Consider the following 22,202-nt stretch of genomic DNA (forward strand, 5'->3'; position numbering starts at 1 on the left):
CGGAACCTCTCCGCTGGAGATTGGGAGTTACGAAGCTCTTTTTGGTTGGCTGGTCCTCCCCACCAGCCCCCAGGGCAGGGAAGGTTATCTAGTGATCGGAGCAAACCAACTTCCTTGAGGAAAGGGAGTCTGGGGTAAGATTCAGGCACTGTGACCAAACCCCAACATTTTTTCAACAATGAAGATTAAAAAAAAAAAAAAATTCCGACGTTTTTCTTAGGAGAAGCATCTGCATCATCTGCTAAGGCTGAGAGGGCCTTTTATCTATATTGTACCACACCTCCATGTGGTACAATAAAGAGCAACGCTGTGAGGAACACAAGGTAAGTACCAGGAGCACTGGCCTTGGGACACGTTAATTTTGAGGTGTGGGGGTTAGGGAAAGACCTGGGTGCAACTGCTACTGCTTGCAGTCTGAGTTTATGGAGGATTTCACGCTGCTTTACAGATAAAATCCATTCTCTCATCTTACAAATGTTTATTGAGTTCCTTTGCATGCTAGGCTTTGGGATAGAGCAGCCAACAAAACACAAAACAATTCTGCCTTCAGGGAGCTTCTGGTGGGCGGAGGGTACAGAAAATCTATATCACAGTACTTAGATGTGGTAAGCCCTAAGGATAAAAATAAAGGTAAAAATAAGGAGTTTAACACGTATATATAGGTATTATTTCTGAGGAAGTCTTCACTGAGAAGGTAACATCTGAGTGAAGGCCTGAAAAGGATGTAGGTGAAGACTCAGGCAAGCTCCAGGCAGAGAGAGAGAGTGGGCCAGGTACCTGAGGTCAGAGAGAGTGGAGTGTGAGGAAAGGTTGTAGAGTAATGAGACAAAGAGCAGGTGAGTTCCCTTTGGGCCAGTTCTGTGTAGGGTCTCAAAGGGCCCAATGTAAGGCTTCCAGCTTTTACTCTGAATGAGATTGAAAGCTACTGAGAGGAAAAATTTAAAAATACAAAAAAGTGAAAAAGAGATGGTTCCTACACCCAAAGCCAACGTCTTCTTTGTTTTTTAAAATTGCTTTTAGGGAGAGAGAAGAAGGGAGAGGGAGAGGAACATCCATGAGCGGGAACCATCCATCTGCTGTCTTTTGCTTGCCTCCCACTGGGGACCCAGCACATAACCAGGGTATGTGCCCTCATTGGGAATCGAACCAGCAACTTCTGGGTGCATGGGCCGACGTTCAACCAAGTGAGGCACACCGGCCAGGGCATCAATGTCTTCTTTGGTCATATAGTGCCCCTCATAAATCAATAGCTTCATTTGCTGGTAGAATAAATTCATAAAGCACAATCTGGCCTTTGCTTCCCCCTCTACCCTCGTCTGCTTTGATTCATCCTCCTCTGACTAAAAAGATGTCTTTCAGTTTTTCAAAATATCTAATCTCTATGCCCCACCCCCTGCCACACTCATGGCTTTTGCATCTTGCATGTAAAACAAAACACTATGAAAACTCCATTTTTTTCAAACTATATGAGAAAGTTTATTTAGAAAGTTAGAGGTAAAATAATGGGCCTAAAAATAAAATAAAAATAAGGGCCCTTGGGAGCATAGGAGAGAGGTAAAGGGCCTGGGGGCAGGAGGGAGGGGAGGAGAGAAAAGGCATGCTCTTGCCCTGGGAGAGAGAGCACCAAAATTGTTTCTCTTTTTTGCAAACTTCATAAAATGGCTAAATCAGGGATTCTGAAAATTTTTCTGAATGTTGATGTTCAGAATGGATTAAAGAGGAGAGGTTGGAGTAAAGGGATTGTTAGGCAAGGATAGGTATAGAGGACAACTTGAATTAATAGTGTTCATTTACTTATTTAGCAACATTTACTAAATCACTATTTTAGGCACTGGCAATGCAATGGTTAAAAAAATGAAATAATGACAGAATCCCTTCCTGGAATTTGTGTGTCTTGGTATTTCAAGTACCAATGTCAGGGACAGAAAGGGGGGAAAATCTCAATTTTCAGCTTCTTCATAGATGCAGCAATGCCACAAAACAGATAAATTGGGATCTAGAAGTGTTTTGCAAAATTTCTGAAAATTTGAAGTTCTAGTGGAATATTTTTCTTGTTTAACTTATTCTCTATTACTGTAACTTTGTCAATTTTTTTATTGATAAAATAGTTTTTTGGTTCTTTTAACTATTGCTTTATAAAAAATTCAAAAGTAGTCCTTGCTGATTTGGCTTAGTGGATAGAGTGTCAGCCTGTGGACTGAAGGGTTCCAGGTTCAATTCCAGTCAGGGGCACATGCTCAGGGCTGCCAGCTAGATCCCCAGTAGGGGGCGTGCAGGAGGCAGCTGCTCAATGTTTCTCTTTCCTTTCCCCTATGAAATCAATAAAATATATTAAAAAAAAAATCCAAAGTAGACTAGCTGGTATGGCTCAGTGGTTGAGCATAGACCCATGCACCAAGCAGCTGCTGGTTCCATTTCCAGTCAGGGCAGAGGGGTGTGCAAGAGGCAACCCATTGACGTTTCTATGTCTCTCCCTCCTCCCTCTACCTTCCTTTCTCTCTCTAAAAATCAATGAAAACATTAAACAAAGGTAAATAATACTAAGTGAAAAGGAATGGCTAACATGCTATTCTCTTGGAGAGACACTCACTGTTTTTCTATTTTGGAAGACTTTCCAACGGGTATTTCCCTAACTTGAAGAAAACAACTGTCACTTGAAAATCTTATCTGCAACTGCCTCAGGGCATAGTTTTCTCTTTTTAAGGCACCCTCCAAAACATTCTTCTTCCAGTTTGAAAAGCTGCCGGGAATAAAACTAGTATTAAATGTGCACCGATTTGCCACTCCCTTTACCCTGCCCAGTTCTGCAACAAAACGTCGGGGCGGGGGTGGGAGAAGAAGGGGGGAGAGGAAATGTCTGCGGATAAATAGGTATGTGGTAGGCTCAATCCTTCTACTGAAGATTATGAAGGGAAGAAAGGGCATTTCCACTGCTCAGTGAAAGGTGTTCCATTCCCCAAAAGTTAAACATTAATTCAGAACAAAAGGAGACAATTAAAAAGCCCACAACAATCCTGGGGGTGATAGGTTCTTAGGTCAGTAGTTACCTAAGGAAAGGGAGAGACCGGGGCTTTGCTGTGTAACCTTGGGCAGGTCATCTCAAGTTTTTGGGCCCCCTGTCCTAACTTAAAGAGTTTGTACCAAAGATCTCTAAGGTTCCTTCATGTCTAAAATTCTACAGTTCTATCATTACGTTGAGATGGGCCATTCTGTTGATTTCCCAGTCTCCGGGAGGGAGCAAACTCATCTCTGGGAGTGGAATTGACAACGTGATGGAGAAATATCCACACGGAGGCGGGTGAACCTCACATTTACTGGCATTTGGGTCCTAGAGAGATGCTCTTGGACCAAGGAGGGCCTTTCCCCTGTTCTTTAACCTGATTGTACCATTTTCTTGCCTCTTTGGGATGGGGAAGCGGGAAGGACCTATGTTAAATGGGGACTGTTCACTTGACTGAGCATTCCCCTTCCCTATTTATGGGGCTTAGAAACCAAACCAAACCAAAAAAAACGACCCCAGAAACCGCCCCCCCCAAACCCAAACAAACAAACAAACAAACAAACAGATCCTAAAGGGGTTGGAGGGGAAACTGATGACAGGGTCTCAAAAGGCCTGTTAAAATCCTGCTTCCGCTTTTTCATCCTTTCTTTGGGGGCTAGGACATTTTTAAAAAAATACCTATTTCTGGCGGAGTGGGCCCAGGGGAGGTGAGGCTCAGAGCAGGGGCCGGGGGCTCCTTTGGGGGGAGGGCTGGAGCGGGGGAGCCCGGTCGGATCCCCGCTGGCCCGCCCCGGGCGCGGCAGCAGGCGGCCGGGGCGGGGCTTCGGGAGGCGCCGCGGCCCGAGCGGAGCGGAGCGGGCGGGCGGCGGGCTGAGCGCTGCGCGGCCGGGCGGGCGGGGGCGCTGCGGAGGCGGCGGCGGCCGGGGGCGCGGAGGAGGGGCCGGCACTGGGCGGCCGCCGGCAGCTGCCTGGTGACGACTGCCGGCGGCGCGGCGACCCGAGGAGACCGAGCGGCGGGCCCGCAGCCCGCGCCTCCCGGCTGTCCCCCCTCCGGTCCCCGCCCCCCCCCCCCCCCTCCTGGCAGCGGCGTCAGGAATGGGCCCCGCCCGCCGCGGGCCCCGCACCCCGCGCCTCCCGTAGGCCCCGCAGGCGGAGGCCGCCCGGCCCGCCTCGCACCCTACCCGCCGCCCCGGCGCCCCGACCCCACCCAGCTCCCTGGGAGGAAGATGAGGGAGACGGGCCCGGCGCCCCGCAGCCTGAGCAGCAGCAGCCGCCGCGGTCGAGGGAGGGTGTCTCGCCGTTTCCTCTCAGCCGCCGGGACAAGATGGCAGCGGCCGCGGAGCGGGGCTGAGCCCGGGCTGGGTGGTGCCGCCCGCTGAGGCGCCTGGCTCCGCGTCCCCCGCACGGCCCCGCACCCGCCCCGGACATGCTCAGGGCTGCGGCCGCCCGACGAGGGGAGAGCGCGGGCCTCTAGGAAGGTAAGGGCGCGGGGCGGGGCTGGGGGGACCGGTTCCTCCGCGGGGAACCCCGCCGCGCGTCCCGCACCCCCATCCGCATCCCCCTCCCCGCGCGCTCGTGCGGCGCGTCCCCCCGGCGCCTCCCTCAGGCCGGAGGCCGCGCCGTGTGTGTGGGCCGCGCGTGGGGCCGCGCGCCGTGGCGCAGCCTCCGGGAAGCCGCGCCGGGGCCGGCCTCCCCTCGCCGGGGTTGCGCAACGGCTCTTCCCGGCAACCGAAGTTTGGTTCGGCCTCCCGGGGTGCCCGCGCCCCGCCGCGCCCGGGGCCGGCCCTGCGGACACCCCTCTCCGCTCGTGAAAAAAGGGGCGCAGACACCGACACGCGCGCGCGCGCCCGCCACCCGAGCGCCCGGCCGATGGCCGCGTCCCGGGCCCCGGGCCCCGGGCCCCGGGCCCCGGGCAGGCGCCGGCGGCGGCGGGCGGCGGGCGCGGAGGCTGTCCGCTCCGGGGACGCGAGTGCGTGTGCTCGTTGGGGAGGAGAAATGTGACCCGCCGCCCGCGTCCCCCCGCCGCGGCCCGAGGAAGGCGTGGCGGCCGCGCGGCGGGGCTGTTGCCGGCGTCTCGTTACGGCGGCGGCCGCCCGCCCGCTCGCTTCCCCGGCGGCGGCGGCGGCGGCAGGACCGGCGGCCAGAATGCCCGCGTTCCGGGCGGCGAGAAGGCGGTTTTAAAATGGTACGTGGTGCCCCGCGGAGCCTGCCGGTCCCCGCCCGGGTTCTGCGGGGGTCCTCGGCCCGGAGGGCGTGTGTGTGCGTGTGAGTTCCCTGCGGCCGAGCAGCCACTGCGCGGCCAGTCCTTGAACCGTGTTTTCACAGCCTCCGGCCGCCCCGGTTAGGGTTTATTTTTCCACCTGTCAGGTCGCTGCTTCTAATTATAAAGAGCTCCTGCGAGCCACGGCGAAGTTTTAGTTAGTTTGTTTGTTTTTGTTTTTTTTGATGATCGTCCAGTTTTAGAGTGAAATCGTATGGTTAATTCTTTTGTCAACTTGGATGTCTCGCTGGCCCAGGGCTGGGGGAGGGAGCTGGCAAACCAGCCTGTGCTTGTGCTTGTGTGTGTGTGCCTTCCAGCAGTTGGGAGATCGGCTGAATTCTTTCTTAAAAAAAAATATATATATATATATTTTTTAGATGTTTGTGATCTGTAGCTTCTGAAGTGGAAGTACTAATCAAGCCAATTCTTTTTTTTCTCTCCCCTCTCTCTCAAAGTTTTAATTGCTGGGCTCTCTTAATATTTTAAGAGATCCCTCCTTTGATCATATTTCTGATGAGAACTTTTGAGCAGAATCGGTGGGTTTTGTTTGTTCCCAATGAAAACATTTTGATTCTGCACTCCCGTTTAATTTTTCACAAGCTGGGCAAGCCTCACCATATGTTTGATAAGTCTGGATTCTGCTTATGTTTGCAAGCTCAGTGCTAATTTTATACAATGAGCCATGATAAGGTTTGGATAGGTCATGATTAAACAGTACTTAAGTAAACAAAATATGGCTGATGTTTAAAAAAGAACATTTTCATGGTTTTATTTGATACCTTATGCCTTCCTGTCATTAAACAGTAACCAAAATGTAACCAACCAAATAAAGTTCTTTATGCTTAATTCAATAAGGCATTCCATGCAACAAGGCGTTTCGTGGTATACTTATGGGTGCATTCATACATTTTTGAAAGCTTCTTATTTTGAGGATATAATGTTTAACCTGTTTGAAGATTATTTTTTAATTTAAAAAAAATTTTGTTTTTAAATTGTGTTAAGGTAAAGAGGTGTGTTGAAATAATTGAGATTTTGGACATTTCATTTTTTTGTCATGGGAAAATTGAAGAACAATTTTGTAAATTTTTTTCTACTCTAGGGAAAATACTTACTAAAAAATATCTTAGATTAAAACCATGCTTTGAAAAGCTAAGATGAGCTTGAAATCTAGAACAGAACCAGCCATTAAATGTTTCCATTTTATCTTTGGACATTGCTGACTACAGTAGCTAAACATACATATTAGGCAAGCAGATCATAACATGGTGAGCCAGTCTTAGTTTATTGTCATAATGCCTTTTCCAGTGAACTAGTCATTATCTTGCTTGTAAACCAGTCATTGGCTTCTAGGCATGGAGATTTAGAGTCACATAAAAGTGGATGGTTTTTGTGAGATACTTCTTGTAAACATGCTTGAAAAGAAGCTTCAGATCATACTATTTTAATTTTTTGGATGTTCTGTCATGAGATGCTATAATAAGGTGCAAATTACAGAGGGAGGATGCTGTAGCCAGCACGGCAGGGCATGTAAGTATTTGTTTAGTGTGAGGAATTGAAAGCCCCCTTGCAATTTAAAATAGCAACAGTTGTCAAATGCACTTCTTTATTCAGCTTTTGTTTTTAATATTTCACACGTGAGCACTGAAGGCATATGCAGGGTGTCCCCAAAAATGTTTACACACTTCAACAACTGATAGCTCAGTGTATTTTTAATAAACACTGTCTTTATCCTGGTAATTATTCAAAGTCTGTGTATACATTTTTTGGGGACACGCCTATATATGGAAGTGAGTTTGGGGCAAATGTAAATTTCAGAATGCTGAAATACTATTTCCCACTCATTGAATGAAATACTTGTTTGCATGCTATTTTCTTTAAAAAAAAAAATATTTTTGTTGATTTCAGAGAGGCAGGGAGAAGGGGAGAGAGATAAGAAACATCAATGATGAGAGAACCATTGACTGCCTCCTGCACGCCCCCTACTGGGGATCAAGCCTGCAACCTGGCATGTGCCCTTGGCGTGAATTGAACCTGGGACCTTTCAATCTGCAGGTGGACACTATCCACTGAGCCAAACTGGCTAGGGCTATTATTTTCAATTTGAATGTCAGAATGACTTATTTTGGTAACTTTTGAAGTTAGTTTTGCAAAGTAAAGAAGTTAACTTTCTTAATATGCTATTCTCAGTCTAGCAGTTCATTAAGTGATGATATGGTCGGTTAGAATTGCATTATTGGTGGCTAATTCAGAGACAAAAAATGTCATTCCATTGCAACTTTACATTTGTAGATAGCAATATATAGATTTAAGGGTGTTTGATCTAAGGAACTTGGAAATTCTCCATATTTAAAATACCTTGTTAGAGTTATATTTGCCTTGGACACAAAATAACTTGCTATGTGATGATTATATTGTTGCTGTTAAAAAAATTTCTGGGTTTGCAGCTGTCCTTATTTCCTAGTGTCTGAAGTTGAGATTTCTAATGTGGCTTGTTAACTTGGAAGTTACTTCTAGATAAACTAGAACTTTGTTAAAATGGAAGAATCTACCAGTATATTGTATTGCTTTTTAAAAGTTGCCCCTCTCACCCCACACAGCTTGCTGAAAGCTTTGTTATGGGTAACCCTTTCTGTAGGATACAAATGTAAGCCTAAAGAAATTATTTTAAATGTCCTACTAGTTCTGGATCCAGCTGCTTAAAAAGCATATCTTGCTTAGTACTTTAGCACCTAGAGTTGAATAGAGATATATATATAATTGGAGAAGTTTTAAATCACGAAGTTTTTAGAATAGCCAGAGGACTTAATGTGACCAACTTAAGGAAATATAGTCCACTTCTTTTGGTTGGATTGGTGTAATTAAGAGTGGTTTGGTGAAAAATACGCTAGTGTGAATGTGCTGATTCTGTAGCTTTGTCACAGCTGTTGGTTTAGACCTTATTTATTTTAAAAAATATATATATTTTATTGACTTTTTTACAGAGAGGAAGTGAGAGGGATAGAGAGTAGAGGGTTAGAAACATCAATGAGAGAGAATCATTGAATCAGCTGCCTCTTGCACACCCCCAACTGGGGATGTGCCGCAACCAAGGTATATGCCCTTGACCGGAATCGAACCCGGGACCTTTAAGTCCACAGGCCAACGCTCTATCCATTGAGCCAAACCGGTTTCGGCTTGGACCTTATCTAAATCATGGTTTGGACCAAGCTAGACTAGAGACAGAGGATATATGTTATATGTTTTACCCAAGTGTTTGTCACATTAGACCTTGACCTCTTTAGCAGTTCAGGCTGCTTTCCTCAGTTGATACTTGGGCCATATGTCACTACGCAAAGGCAACATATCGCCTTGATTCTGAGGCACACGGCTTAGAGTCTCTGCTCTTACTGTTTATGTGGAAACTAAAAAAACTAAAAAAACTGGGTGCATATTGGAAATACTGTATTTTTAGGGTGCCATGTGTGGCTTGGGATAGTTAAGTAACTTAATTGATTTTTTCTTTTATGTTTAGAAGTGAATGAAATAATCAGTACTTAAAATATTTTATATCATTTTTATTGAAAAGTTTTTTTTTTATTTTGAGAGAAAGGGAGACACACACACACACACACACACACACACACACAGAGAGAGAGAGAGAGAGAGAGAGAGAGAGACAGACAGAGACGTGAATTTGTTGTTCACTTATTTATGCGCTCATTGGTTGATTCTTGTATGTGCCCTGGGGATTGAACCCAAAGCCTTGGTGTATTGGGATGATGCTCTAACCAACAGAGCTACCCTGCCATGGCCCCCAAATCATTACTTTTGTAAGCTGTCTTCCAACAGGAAGGCTTTGAAATAAAACCAAAGACAGTATCTTTTACCTTAAAGGTATTTTGTTACCAAACAATTTCTCTAATATTCTAAAAGTAATAGCTGTTTGTTTTTCTCCCTGTGGGAGAGGGAGTGAGAGGGAAGTTAGTGGGGCAGGTAAGGTAGAGGAAATTGGACCACAGAGCGGGGAAGAGATTGGCATGGTTATAAATCTGTTTTCACTTTAAATGTTGAAGTATCGTGGTAGCTCGGGGAAAAGATGAAGAATATACTGTGACACTCTGGCCAGGTGGCCGGCTGGCTGGCGAGTCTTCCTATACACCACCAAGGTGGCAGACTCAGTTCCTGCTTGGGGTGAGAATAGGAGGCCCCCGAACCATGGGTCTCCCCGTCTCTTTCTCTCTATCCTCACTCCCCAATTCCTTTTTCTTTAAAATCAGTTAAAACCAAACCAAACCAAAGCATATCCTCGGATGAGGCTTAAAAAAAATGAAGGAAAAAAAAAATGCTGTGACACCTGCTGAGTGATCAGTCTTGTGAAATAGTATCTGTTTATCATCCTGGACCAGTTGTGTGTGTGTGGTTTTTTTTTTTTTTTGTTTTGTTTTTTAAATCCTGCCCCCTGTGTCTTTAGTTTTTCAATCTAAAAGACTTTTTTACTTAATGTAGAATTTCAGGAATATAAGCTTTCTATCCAATTAAGGAAAAATCTAGGCCTAACTTGGGTGACGAGCATAGAACATATTATTCCTATTAAAATGGGTTTGATTTATAGGAGTACTTTTTTTTTGGTCTTTGGAGATCCTTAATAATAAAATTAAGATGCACCTCATAGCCCTAGCTGGTTTGCCTCAGTGGTAAGAGCATCGGCCAGTGGACTATAGTGTCCTGGGTTCGATTCCTGTCAAGGGCACATGCCTGGGTTGTGGGCTCGATCCCTAGTGGAGGGCATGCAGGTGGCAGCTGATCCATGATTTTCTCTCATCATGGATGTTTCTATCTCTCTCTCCCTCTTCCTTCCTCTCTGAAATCAATAAAAATATATTTTAAAAAAAGATGCACATCATATATGAATATAGGGTTTTCAAACTGAATTAAAGCCCTGACCTCTGATATTAGTGACACAGTCAATTTTTACCTTTTGAGATAAACATTTCTTCTTTTAAAGAGTAGGTTTCCCGATACACTTTTTATGTTGTATTTTCTTTGCTTTTTTTGTCATTAAAAAAAACCCCAAAAAACCAAAAAGATTACACCTGAAATAAGCGTAGGTTTAGAGAATAATAATAAAAGAGAAATGAAGTACTTTGGTATTTTGAGCTGTACCTTTTCCTTATGGTAAGGACCTGAATTGTGAAAGATGGATCCTTTAGGTTATAACTCTTGGTTACCTTGAAAAAAAGGGTGAAAAAAATAAAGGATGGCAGGGATGGTCAGGTACATTTATTTTGGGGCATAATTGTTAATGCTGAAGCATCTTTTCTAATATGAAAAAATTATTATAGATATTGAAATAATCACATGAACACAATTTGAGTCACTCTCTCCCCTCTTTAAAATTTTGTAGCCATTTATTACAAATTATAGTTGACTGCAGATGGCTTACCAAGAAAATTGTCTTTAAGCTCTGATAAGTAATGTGAAACTTGGCTGTATATGACTAGCCAATTTTTACAGTTTAGAAATCTTTTGAAAGTATTTACTTACTAAAAAACATTTATATTAACTTCAACTTCTCCCTACTTTCATATTACCCATAAATTGGAGACTACTTTACAGTTTTTAAAAAATAAAATAGCAAACTTGCTTAGAAAATATTTCTTAACCTATAAAGCAGTTATTTAAAGGCCTGAAGATTATTTGCATGTATTTTGACTGTGTTATCTGTTTAATAATACAACAAGAGTCTTGTAGGTTGGGTAAACTATACGACTTCAGATATATAATGCGGCAGTCTTAAATAGTTAATAAGTTAGATAAAGTGATAACATATTGAAAATTGAACCTGGCTTTCTAGAGACATTTCTTCCAACGTATAATTTAAATTAATGCTTCTGAGGACTTAAATATGTAATATGTTGCAATATCTATTGAAATATTAAATAGAGTGTAGTGACAAATGGAAAATTACAGGATATGATGCCATGGTTTCTTCACTACATTCTTAAAACCAAAACGTATTTTGGTCTAACTTACAATCCGTTTCAGTGGAGAAGGCACAAGTATCCCTGCAGTATATTAGTTGTAGTTTCGTATTGTTCATTTTATTTATTTTTAATAGTCACTGGAGGGTATGTTTTTATTGAATTAAGAGAGAGAGGAAGGAAAAAGGGAGAGAGAAAGAGAGAAACAAGGATCGGTTCCCTCCCATAAATGCCTAGACTGGGGATCAAACCCTGAGACCTGGGTATGTGCCCTGACCTGGAATCCAACCCTTGACTCTGCAACACTCCTACCAACTGAGCTATACCGACCAGGATTATAGTTTCATGTATTTTAGTTAATTAAGAATAGTATTGAGTTAAAAATACTAGATTTCTAACCTGTTGAGCACACTTTAAATATTTCATTATAGCTGGATCACCGACTGACCACAGATGAAAAAAAATTTAATGTTGGGGAGAAAAATTATAAAATATTTGTATGAAGACTTTTATCTAGTACATCTTTGAATGTCACTAAATGCAAAGTTCTGTGCTATGAATGAAGAGAGTTAAGACACAATTCCTGCTTTGAGCAAGTTTTGGGTGAAGTTAGCTAAGTACTGGACATTTTCTCATATCTGTATGTGTGCATGAGTTGGAAAATACTGCCTGAGGAAAATAATGGTTTAAATACTAGTATAGCACAAATTTCTTAAGACTTCACTTCATTTTGTAAAATATAAGATATTTAAATTACCAGGAATAGTTCAGTTTCTTAATGTTGCATGTCACTACCCTTACCACCAAACCAAAACAAAAACCATTTAAAATTTTTATGAATTTTATTTTGGTGATAATAAAATTATAACCAGTTTAATAGTCTAAAGGTTATAAAGACATGCTATATATTAATTTAAATGAAGGGGAAGATCACCCTGGCCAGGTAGCTCAATTAATTAGAGTGTTATTCTCATACTCCAAGGTTGCAAGTTCGAAACCTGGGCAAGGCACATACAGGACTCAACCAGTAAATGTACAAATAAGTGGAACAACAAATTTATGTCTCTCTCTCTCTCTCTCTTTCTCTACCTCCCCTCAATTCTTTTCCTCCCTCTCTCCCCATCCTCTCCCTATTTCCCTCTCTTTCCTTCCCTCTTCTTTCCCTTCCTTTCTATTTCTCAAAAATAAAAAAAATCAGTAAATAAAAAAATCAAGGAGAAAGTCATATTTCTCATATATAGTTAATAATTCAGTTCTTTTCCTTTTGGGCATAATTCTTGCATTGCCTGAGAAAATTCTAATAGGTTTGCCTTTCTAAAATTATATTATTACCTTTCTTCTAAATTTGGGATACAGCACTTTTCAAACCTCATTCCTGTGCTGACCTGTGGAAAGAAAATAGAAGAGGAAAAAGAGGGTATAGATAGAATTCATTTTTAAGGAACTTTTAAGAATATTGAAATTACTAGCTATAACTTATTTGAAAGCACTAAACAAGGAATATCATTTGTATATTTAATTTATGTAAATCAAAAGTACAATTAACTTGGGGTTCTAAAGCAGAATCATGCAAAAGGCAAGTATTGTATTTTGTTCCTTTTTTAATTCTATATGATATATTCTTAAATGAAATTTGACAATTTGGTAATATTTTAATATTTTATACATGTATATTTAAAGTGGAACTCTGTATCAAAAGTTACTTAGGGTGTTAAGGACTGTAACACAATTGGTTTACCAATAGCTTTTGAGTACAAAATAGTTGAAATGTTTGCCTTGTAAAATGCCCTAAGCTTAGCATGGCATTTCTGAAAGTATTTCTGATGGTTACTCTGTAATTTGCAAAGTCTCTTTAAAGTATCTCACATTTTACAGCTCAAGCTATAAAATTGTTTCCCTTTACTCTGATTTGAAGAAAATGAAATACCTCAATTTATAACCTATTAGAAGGTAACAATATTACATTTTAGGAAAAGGTTACATTTAAAAATGTAAAAAAGTATCTGAACTGTTTCTTCAGGTCAAAAACCATGTCTTAAAAAGATTTCTATATCCTTAAAGTGCCTAATAGAATTGGGGATTCAAATATATTATTATTAGAGGCCCGCTGCATAGAAATTTGTGCACTGGAGGCTTTCCTTCAACCCAGCCTGCCCCCTCTCACAGTCTGGGAGCCCCTGAAAAAATGACAACTTTCTTTAGGCATTTTCAAGATGTCTCTTTCATAGGATATGACCTTTCTTTCTTCCTTCCTCCCTTTCTCACTCCCTACCTCTCCCCTCCCTCCCCTTTTCCTCCTTCCTTCCTCCCTCCCTTCCTTTTCCTTCCCTCCCTTTCCCTTCCTCCCCTCCCCTTTCCCTCTCTTCCCTCCCTTTTCCCTCCCCTTCCTTCTCCCTCCCTACCTCCCTTCCTTCCTCACCTGAGGATATGTTTCCATTGATTTTTAGAGAGCATGGAAGATAGAGGGAAAGACAGAAACATCAATGTGAGAGGGACACTTGAATTGGTTGCCTCTTGCATGAGCCCTGACCTGTGCCCTGGCCAGGAAGGAGCCTGCAACCTAGGTATATGCCCTTGACCAGACCCTGCGGCCTGCAAGCCGAGGCTCTATCCACTGAGCCAAACCAGCTAGGATAGGACATGACATTTCTTAGCCCATCCAGCAGTGGACCTTCGTTTTTTCTTCTAGGAGTGAGGTGGAAAAACCCTAGGTCACCTTCTTGGATTCTTATTACCCAAGTTACCAAGAACACTGAGTGGTGTACCCGGAGTTTAGCCAATGAGTGGGACTGCTGGCGCGCGCGGTGGCTGGCAGACCCCTGATCTGTCACTGTTCTGGGCCTGCTCAAGCTGCTGCGGCATCCGTGGCTTGCCTCACCTCCCACATCGTCCCCTCCCACTCACCTGTGTGTGCAGCCTCCTCCTGAGTGGTCATGACATTACAGTGCCCTGGACAATTTGCATATTACCTCTTTATATATATAGACTAGGAACCCATTGCAGGAAGATTCCTGAAAGCTGCTGCCACTGCCACCTGCCTTGCCCGCCCCACCCACCCCACGCTTTCCCTCTGGCAGCCGCCTTGCTTTCTGCTTTTCCTCCCTCTTCCTTCTCTGCTGTCTTCAGTCTTCTTCCTCCCTCAGCATATGCAAATTAACTGCCAACTTTGTTGGGTTAATTTGCATACTCGCTCTGATTGGCTGTGGGTGTAGTGAAGGTATGGTCAATTAGCATTTTCCTCTTTTATTAGTGTTGATTATAAAAGTAACCAAATACAGGCATGCTACATTCTACCTATGTCCCTTATTCCATGTAGAAAATCTTCATCATGTAGTTTGACAGGTACCTGACCAGGTACTTCTCTATATGTCATATACACATTTAACTTCTCAAAACCCACTCTACTCCTCACCTCTTTTACTTGTAGCAGATGTGTCTGTTTCCCTCATCTGCTACAAGGTCAATGGGTATGAACTTCCTGCAGATTTCCAACCCTCTCCCTCTGAAGGTAACTTCTCCCAGTACACATTGTGTTTTCACTACGTCCTCAGAGCAGCATCCCTTTCCCTCCAGGATTACCTCCTTTTCTCTGTTGTGGATTTCATACTGAATTGTGTTTTCAGCATCTTGAGCCTCTCTGGTAACTTCAAGTTCCCCCTTTTTATTCCTTGGTCTTTTTTTCCCTTCAGCTTTTTAAAAAGTTATCTGAGATTTTAAGTGGCCATCTTTTAATTGGGCCTCCTTAAGTCTCTGGACCTATTTTCTCTTTTCTGTTTCTTCCAGACTTATTAAATGTGTACAATAGCTCCTACATAAATTTCTATTTGCTTCTCAGCCCATGGCAGTATTTTCCTGTTCATTCATAGCTTATGTACCATGTTTCTCCAGATGATTGCATAATCTCTACTAATCCCTATTCAAGTATGAGCTTTCAGCTCATCTTTTGAACTATGATCTCATTATTTCTCCCCAATGGGTAGTTCAGACTGAATTGACTACCTTATTTCCAAATTGGTTTCTTTTTCTGTATTTCCCCTTTTGTGTCCTCACTCATTTCTCTCTTTAAAAAAAAATTATTGATTTCAGAGAGAAAGAGAAAGAAACATTGATTTGTTGTTCCACTTACGTATTTATGCATTCATTGTTAATTCTTATAAGTGCTCTGACCAGGGATCTGAGTTGTTGCAGGTGGTAGATTAGGTCCTTGCCAGGCTGCTCAGTCGGTCGTAGCGTCCTCCTTTACAACAGAAGGATGCGGGTTCTATACCAGTTCCAGCACATACTTACGTTTCGGGGTTCCATCCCTGATCAGGGTGCCTGCAAGAGGCAGCTGATTGATGTTTCTCTAAAAGAACCGATAAAAACATATCCTTCTTTAAAGATTAAAAGGGGGAAAAGTAGATTGGTTTAGGAGGTGTTCTGGCAAGAATTATTTGACCTTTGCTTTCTTCATCTTTAATGTTTCATACTTATCTTGACATGGATTTTTAAAGTAAATAAAAATCTCATGGTGTGTTTTGAGGGTGAAAGAGAGGGAGGCAAGGGGAGAGAGAGAAACATCCAACTGAGAGAGACAATGGATTGCCTTGGCTCCACCTCCACCCGGACTGGGGTCAGGGATCAAGCCCACGACCCAGGTATGTGCCCTTGACCCGTGACCCTTTGGTAAGAAGGTCCAGGCTCTAATCAGTGCGGCAAACCCACCAAGGCTTGTGGTGGTTTGGGGACATATTTCCTATAAAGTAGAAAGTAAATTATTTGGCTTTCTGTTAAGGGAATTGTCATAACTCAAAGTTATCATAATGTCCTATTTTATTTGAAATATCTACAAAGCAGTCATCCCCCACCCCCACTGATAGACATTGTATGATGTCAGGTATTGTATGATGACCTGAAATAAAATGTTCTCTTGTACTTAACAAGTTTTGTAAACTAGGTTTGAGTTATTAAGCTTAAAGTTTACTTCAAGGAAGAGAGTGCTTTGGGTGAACTTTTTATTTTTAGTCAGTTTTTCAGTCAGTGTTTCCATTTCTGAGTTTTGATATTATATGGTTTGAAAAATTCTAGGGAATTATATGCTGTAGTAAGAATAGTCATTGAATACCGTTTTTAATTAACTCCTTCTTAAATAAAGATTTATATTGGCAGGGTAATTTCTAGCAGCTTTGAAATACCCAACAGGTCATTTTCTGTTCCAAAAACTGGAATTTTTTGCTGAGTCAGACGAAGCTTGTTATTTAACATGCTGATTTTGTGTTATAGTCAACACATTCCCGAGATGCTTTGTTCACAGTGCTGATGGAAAATACCCAAGACTTTAGTGTTTTCAAATAAATGTTTTATGGGCATCTCAGACAGCAGGTTTATTTTACGAAGTTTTACAGCATGTGGTGGTTCATTTATGTGAAAATATTTCTTACATGTAATGTAGTAGTGTATTACATTAACAAATGTATTAACTAATTTCTTGGATAGAATACTGGTAAAACAACCTGTTAATGATATAGATATTTAAAATACTGAGATTTAAATGGCCAGTGAAGAATTAAACTCATTTACTATTCACATTAAAAGCATATTTTTTAATATATCCCATGTTTTATTCTAAGAAGACATGTTATTTTGTCTTTTATAAATAGGCTCTTAAATTACAAAGAAATTTAGAAATAAAAGTTTGACTAGAAACTATTTTTTATTATCTGAATATTGCTAGTTATGTAGTTCCATTTTCTCATTCTTGTTGGAGAGCCCTGCATAGAATAGTGCTGGGGTTTTCTATCCTTTCAAGAATGAAAAGGCCTTTTTATTGTCACATTTATTGGTCCACAAAGTGAAATTCTAATTTTAGTCTCTATTGATGAGGAAATTACATAATAACTAAAAGTTCCAAAAACTACTGTGAATTAAGTAATACTTTTAAATGAAAAGATTTTCTGTCACTGCTTATGAATACTTTTTTATTAATGACTAGAGGTCCAGTGCATGAAATCGTGCGCACATAGGGTCCCTAGGTCTAGCCTGCGATCAGGGCCATTTTCCGCCCGCTCACCAGTCCCTGGCTGCCGCTGCCAGCCACCTGGTTTCCCTTGTGGGCCTCCCACCTTATAGTGACTGTTCGTTCCGGTGGTTATGCTTATGGTCTGGTCTTTTACAATATAGGACTCATTGTATGCCTGATCATTCCAGATTCTAGGTGATTTGGGCTTGCCTAACATTCAGCAGTTCATCCCCAAGTGTGGAACCCTGAAGAGCAGCCTTGTGCAAGAAAAACAGTTTTATGCCGGTCGCTCGTATTCGTTTTGTTTATCACTTGACAAAGCTCAGACCTACAGAAAAGTTAAAAAATAGTACAAAGGATTCTCGTATGTCTTTAACCTAAATTCTTTTTTTAAACCTAAATTCTTTAAACGTAAACATTTTACCCCATTTACATTTACCTTTTCTCTTTATATTGTATTACTCTCCCTCCCCGAACTTTTTGAGAGTAAGTTATAGACATGATATCCTTTCCCCCAAATTTCCCCCAAATTTATGTAATCTGAAAAGTGTTTCAGTTTTTGCGTTGTTCCTGAATTGACATTTTGACCAGTACTGTGTGTTTTTTAAGAATGGCCCTCAATTTGGATTTGTCTCCTTGTGCTTAGAAATAACACAGTGAAGTTGTTGCTGCTAGCTCGTCATATCAGGAGGCACATGATGTTAACATTGATCATTTGGTTAAGGTGGCATCTGTTGGTTTCTTCTTTTTGAAGCTGTGTAAAAGTCAAGAACTCGGAAGGGTCTTGCAAGATAACAAATTAGCCGTGGACACCGGCAGCAGATGGGAGATAAAGGAGATCTTTGCAGGGGGTCAGAGGTAAAGGACCTTCTTACTCATAGAAATAGGAATAGCAGTGTAGTCAGCGTGTCAGTATTTGCCTTGTCCCCCAGCCCGGTTCCCACTGGGAGATGTGAACAGGCACAGGAGTCATGTTGTAGGAGACATGAATCTTCTGTAAGGGGCAAGTAAGCCTGCCTGGCATTGGCCCAGAGGGAGTCATTATTTTTTATCTTACTGGACATTAGACAACCTGTCCTTTGCTCTGGAGGAAGCACTATTTCTCCTATGAAGGCTTTTCCGTATACAAACATCATTCAGAAGCGACTCCAGAACACAGGCAGCCGGTGTCTCTGCTTGCAGCCATGGAGAAATGAGAGACTCACGTTGAATTGTCTCCCGACAAACTTTGTTGTTCAAACTTTCACCCACCGGTTTTTGCATCCATGGGTAATTCTTGCTTGAGTCAGTTATGATTGTTGCCAAATGGTAAATTTTTAATTCTATCATTCCTTTATATTTATTATTTGCTTTTTTTCTTTTTTCTGACTTATTCCCCAGATACCTCAGTTTTGCTCTCTCAGATATTTTCCAAAGTAAACTCCCTGAATATACGTCTTTCTTTAAGATTCTCCATTGAAGGGAACTCAGGCTAAGTCACAAGGCACCTCAAACTCAGCATCTAAAATTGAGTTCCATTTTGCCTTTAAATTCTCCTATTAAAAAAAAAAAAACATTTTCTATTATTATTATTTAGTGATCATTTTTTCAAGCCAGACACATGGTTGTGTCAGTTCCTTCCTTTCTTCACTCCTCACCAAGTTGTGTGGTTCTTCCTTCTACCTACCTACTGATAATCAGTCCTTTCCACTTGCAGGTGTCTTCAAACTACAGCCCGCGGGCCACATGCGGCCCGCAAGAGGAGTCTGATCCGGCCCGCCAGGTTTTTTGGGCAGTGAGCGCAGCCGAGGTGTTACAGTAGGAATTAGTAGTTCATATAGTCCGGCCCTCCAGCTCTCTGAGGGACCGTGATCTGGCCCCCACTTTAAAAAGTTTGAAGACGCCTGCTTAGTGGATGCCTTTGCGCAGGCTCTGATCAGCTATTATCTGGACTATTACAGTCATCTTTCCACGTCCCATTATTCCTTTCTAGTTTGTCCTTCACAGATTTGCCTGAGTCATCTTTTAAAAATACAAATACGATTCTGTTTTCTAATTTGACTATGGCTCGGCCTGAAGACAAGGTTCTTCATGATGTCTTTTTAAAGTCGTCTTTCTTCTCAAGGACCGTCTTTTTCTAGCTGCCCTCTCCACTGGCAAGTTGCATTTTAGTGTGGAGATTGACAAACTTCTCACAGGGCCAGTTGGCAAGTATTTTAGGCTTTGCAAGCCACATGTGGTCTTAAAAAAAACACAACCCTGTAAAAATGTAAAAACCATTCTTAGCTTGTGGGTCATACAAAAATAGTCTGGATCCGATTTGGCCAACCACAAACTGTGGGCGCTGCTGTAGCCAGTATGTCGTGTTTTTCATTAGTCTCTGTCCTTACATATGCTGTTGGTTTGTACTGCAAGCAATATCTTCTCCTGCATAGCAGACTTCTTCCCACCACCTTCCAAATTTAACTTTTAGGTTAACTTGTTACTGAATCCTTTGTGCTCCTTTAGGGCACATGCTAATCACCCCCTTTTCTTTGCTGCCTACATCCTTAAGTTACTGCCCTCAGTGTTGTAGTTATTTATGTACATATCTTTGCCTCTTGCTGGGAGCTCATTGATGAAAAAAATGTTTATTTGGTGGTGGTGGTGGGGGGAGGGGAGGCTAGAAGGGGTCAATGGGGGCGGGAGAAAAAAAATGTTTGTTTATTGCTGAATTTTTCCTGTTTCTAAATGTCTGTACTTGATTTGAATTTAAAAAAATTGAAGATAGAAATATAAATGGAATGAAATAGAGTATGGCTAATTGAATATGCTAATAAAATATCTAAAATGGTTATATATTTTTTGAAATTAAAAGAATACAATTAAAGACATTCCATTATTTGGTAGGACCCCCCCCCCCCCCCATTCATTTAAAAATATATTTGAAATTGCCAAACAACCTGTGACTATCAAGACCATGTTAGAAGAGCTGGGAATGGATGATGAAGGCGATGATGACCTAGTTCCTCTACCAAACGTTAATGTGACAATATTAGAAAGGTCATCCAGTGGTGCGCCCACCACAAGGATGACCCTCCCCCTCCTGAGGTCGATGAGAACAAAGAAAAGCAAACAGATGATATCCCTGTTTGGGACCATGAATTCCTCAACACTGACCAAGGAACACTTGTTGAACTTACTCTGGCTGCAAACTATTTAGACATCAAAGGTTTGCTTGATGTTACATGCAAGACTGTTGCCAGTGTGATCAAGGGGAGAACTCCTGAGAAGATTTACAAGACCTTGCTTATCAGAATGGACTTTACTGAAGAAGAGGAAGCCCAGGTATGCAAAGGGAACCGGTGGTTGAAGAGAAGGAAAAGTTACAGTGCCTGATACTGTAACACACTAAGGATTGTTCCATGTACTAGACCGCTGCTCTTTTATGATTGTTAATATAAGACAAACAGAAGACAAATGCAAATCAATTGTATTAGCAGAATATTGTTCTCATTGCATGTGTAATTTGGGTTTAGATTCCAAATGCATGGCTAAGTTTCTTCCAATATGATCAAAAGTACCCTTTTTTGTTACTCTGAATAAAACTGAAGTGTGGGTTCTCTGTAAACAGTGACATTTTGGGCTTTTCCTCTTTTTGCAAAGCAATTTCTGCTTAGTTTATTGTCCAGTTAAAAGGTCCAGTGACATTTTAAAACTTGGCATTGTAAATAAAACAACTTGCAAAAGTTTTCTGAAATAGAAAAAATAAAAATAATGTAAATTTTGGTTATGAAAGTATAGAATAATAGAATTAATTTTCGTGCAAAATGACAGTACATAATTAAAGTATTTTTTCTTTCTTTCTGGCATTTTAATCATTTCCACACGTTTTTATACCTTATCACCTACTTACTATATCTAAAAGCACAGTATAGACTTGGCGGCTGTTAATTTTATAATAAATGGTACATGCTCTTCTGCAACTTGTTCCCCTCCCCACATTGTTGTTTTGAGATTGACTCATGTTGATATGTGTAATTTCAGCTAATTCATTTTGCTGCTCATGATTAATTCTAACATGCACAGCTTTTCCCACATTTTAACCGTTTTGAAATTTTGATACATTTTAAAATTAATGCTTTGCCCTTACAATTGTTATTTTTTTCTTTTTTGTGGTATATAAATAAATATATGATGTTTGTGGTATAAAACACACTTGTATTGTGTGTGTGCATGAAAAAGCTGCACCTTAACAATTCCTTCTGTGACAATTAGGTTATTTCAGAATTTCGTAACTGTATACAGTGTAGCAGTGAACATTATTTTGCCTGTTTTGTTGTAGTACTTATGTGTGAGCGTGTCTGTAGGCAGGAAATGATGATTTCTAGTTTTGCTCTCTAAAGTGTTTGTTCGTCTTCCCCTAGTTTATAAGTCTCTGTTGCTTCACTCATCAACATTGGGTATTATCTTATTTTTTAAATATTTTTATTAACATTGCCCTCCCCTCCCATACATTCCCTCCCTCCCCAGAGTTTTGTGTCCATTGGTTGTACTTGTATGCATGTATACAAATCTGGTATTATCTTATTTTTTTGTCATTCTGGTGGTTATGAAATGGAATCCTACCATAGTTTTAATTACTATTTTCCTTATTACTAGTCAGGGTTGAGAATTTTCTTTTAAGAAGTCTTTTGGCCTTTATTTCCCTTTTTTCTAAGTTGCTTGTTGATAACTTTTACCTATTTTCCTACTGAGTTTTGCCAAGCAGTGTGATTTCTTTAGATCTTTGGTCAGTTATATGTGTTGCCAGTATCTTCACTTTTTCTGTGGCCTATCTTTATTCCTGGTATCAATTGATAACTAAACAAAAGCTCAAATTTTGATGAAAAAGTTTCAATCTTTTGCTCTTAGTTTGTATTATTTGTACCTTGTTAAAAGAAAAACTTCCTTGTAGGATTTTTGCTCGGAAGCCTGTGCTATGGGAGACCCTTTCCCCATAACAGAATGGATGTGCTGGTGGGC

At 41.5% G+C, this 22,202-nt stretch overlaps 1 protein-coding gene and 1 pseudogene across 7 annotated transcripts in view; both read left to right on the top strand.

Annotated features, from left to right (window-relative positions):
* Nucleotides 1–4,344: 4,344 nt before the first annotated feature.
* The window catches only part of HIPK3 (homeodomain interacting protein kinase 3), a 59,406-nt gene continuing 41,548 nt past the window's right edge, over nucleotides 4,345–22,202 (top strand). For 5 of the 7 annotated variants that reach the window (XM_036428621.2, XM_036428627.2, XM_036428624.2 and 2 more), the window contains exon 1: nucleotides 4,345–4,479. The gene's annotated coding sequence lies outside the window, so the exon portion shown is untranslated. Of the gene's footprint in view, nucleotides 4,480–5,042; nucleotides 5,187–22,202 lie in introns of those variants that run through there. The other 2 variants (XM_036428622.2, XM_036428623.2) reach the window with 2 other exon arrangements.
* On the top strand, nucleotides 20,122–20,952 carry LOC118713037 (annotated as a pseudogene).

This window comes from Pipistrellus kuhlii, unplaced genomic scaffold (assembly GCF_014108245.1).
Source record: "Pipistrellus kuhlii isolate mPipKuh1 unplaced genomic scaffold, mPipKuh1.p scaffold_m20_p_9, whole genome shotgun sequence".
NCBI classification, from domain to species: domain Eukaryota; kingdom Metazoa; phylum Chordata; class Mammalia; order Chiroptera; family Vespertilionidae; genus Pipistrellus; species Pipistrellus kuhlii.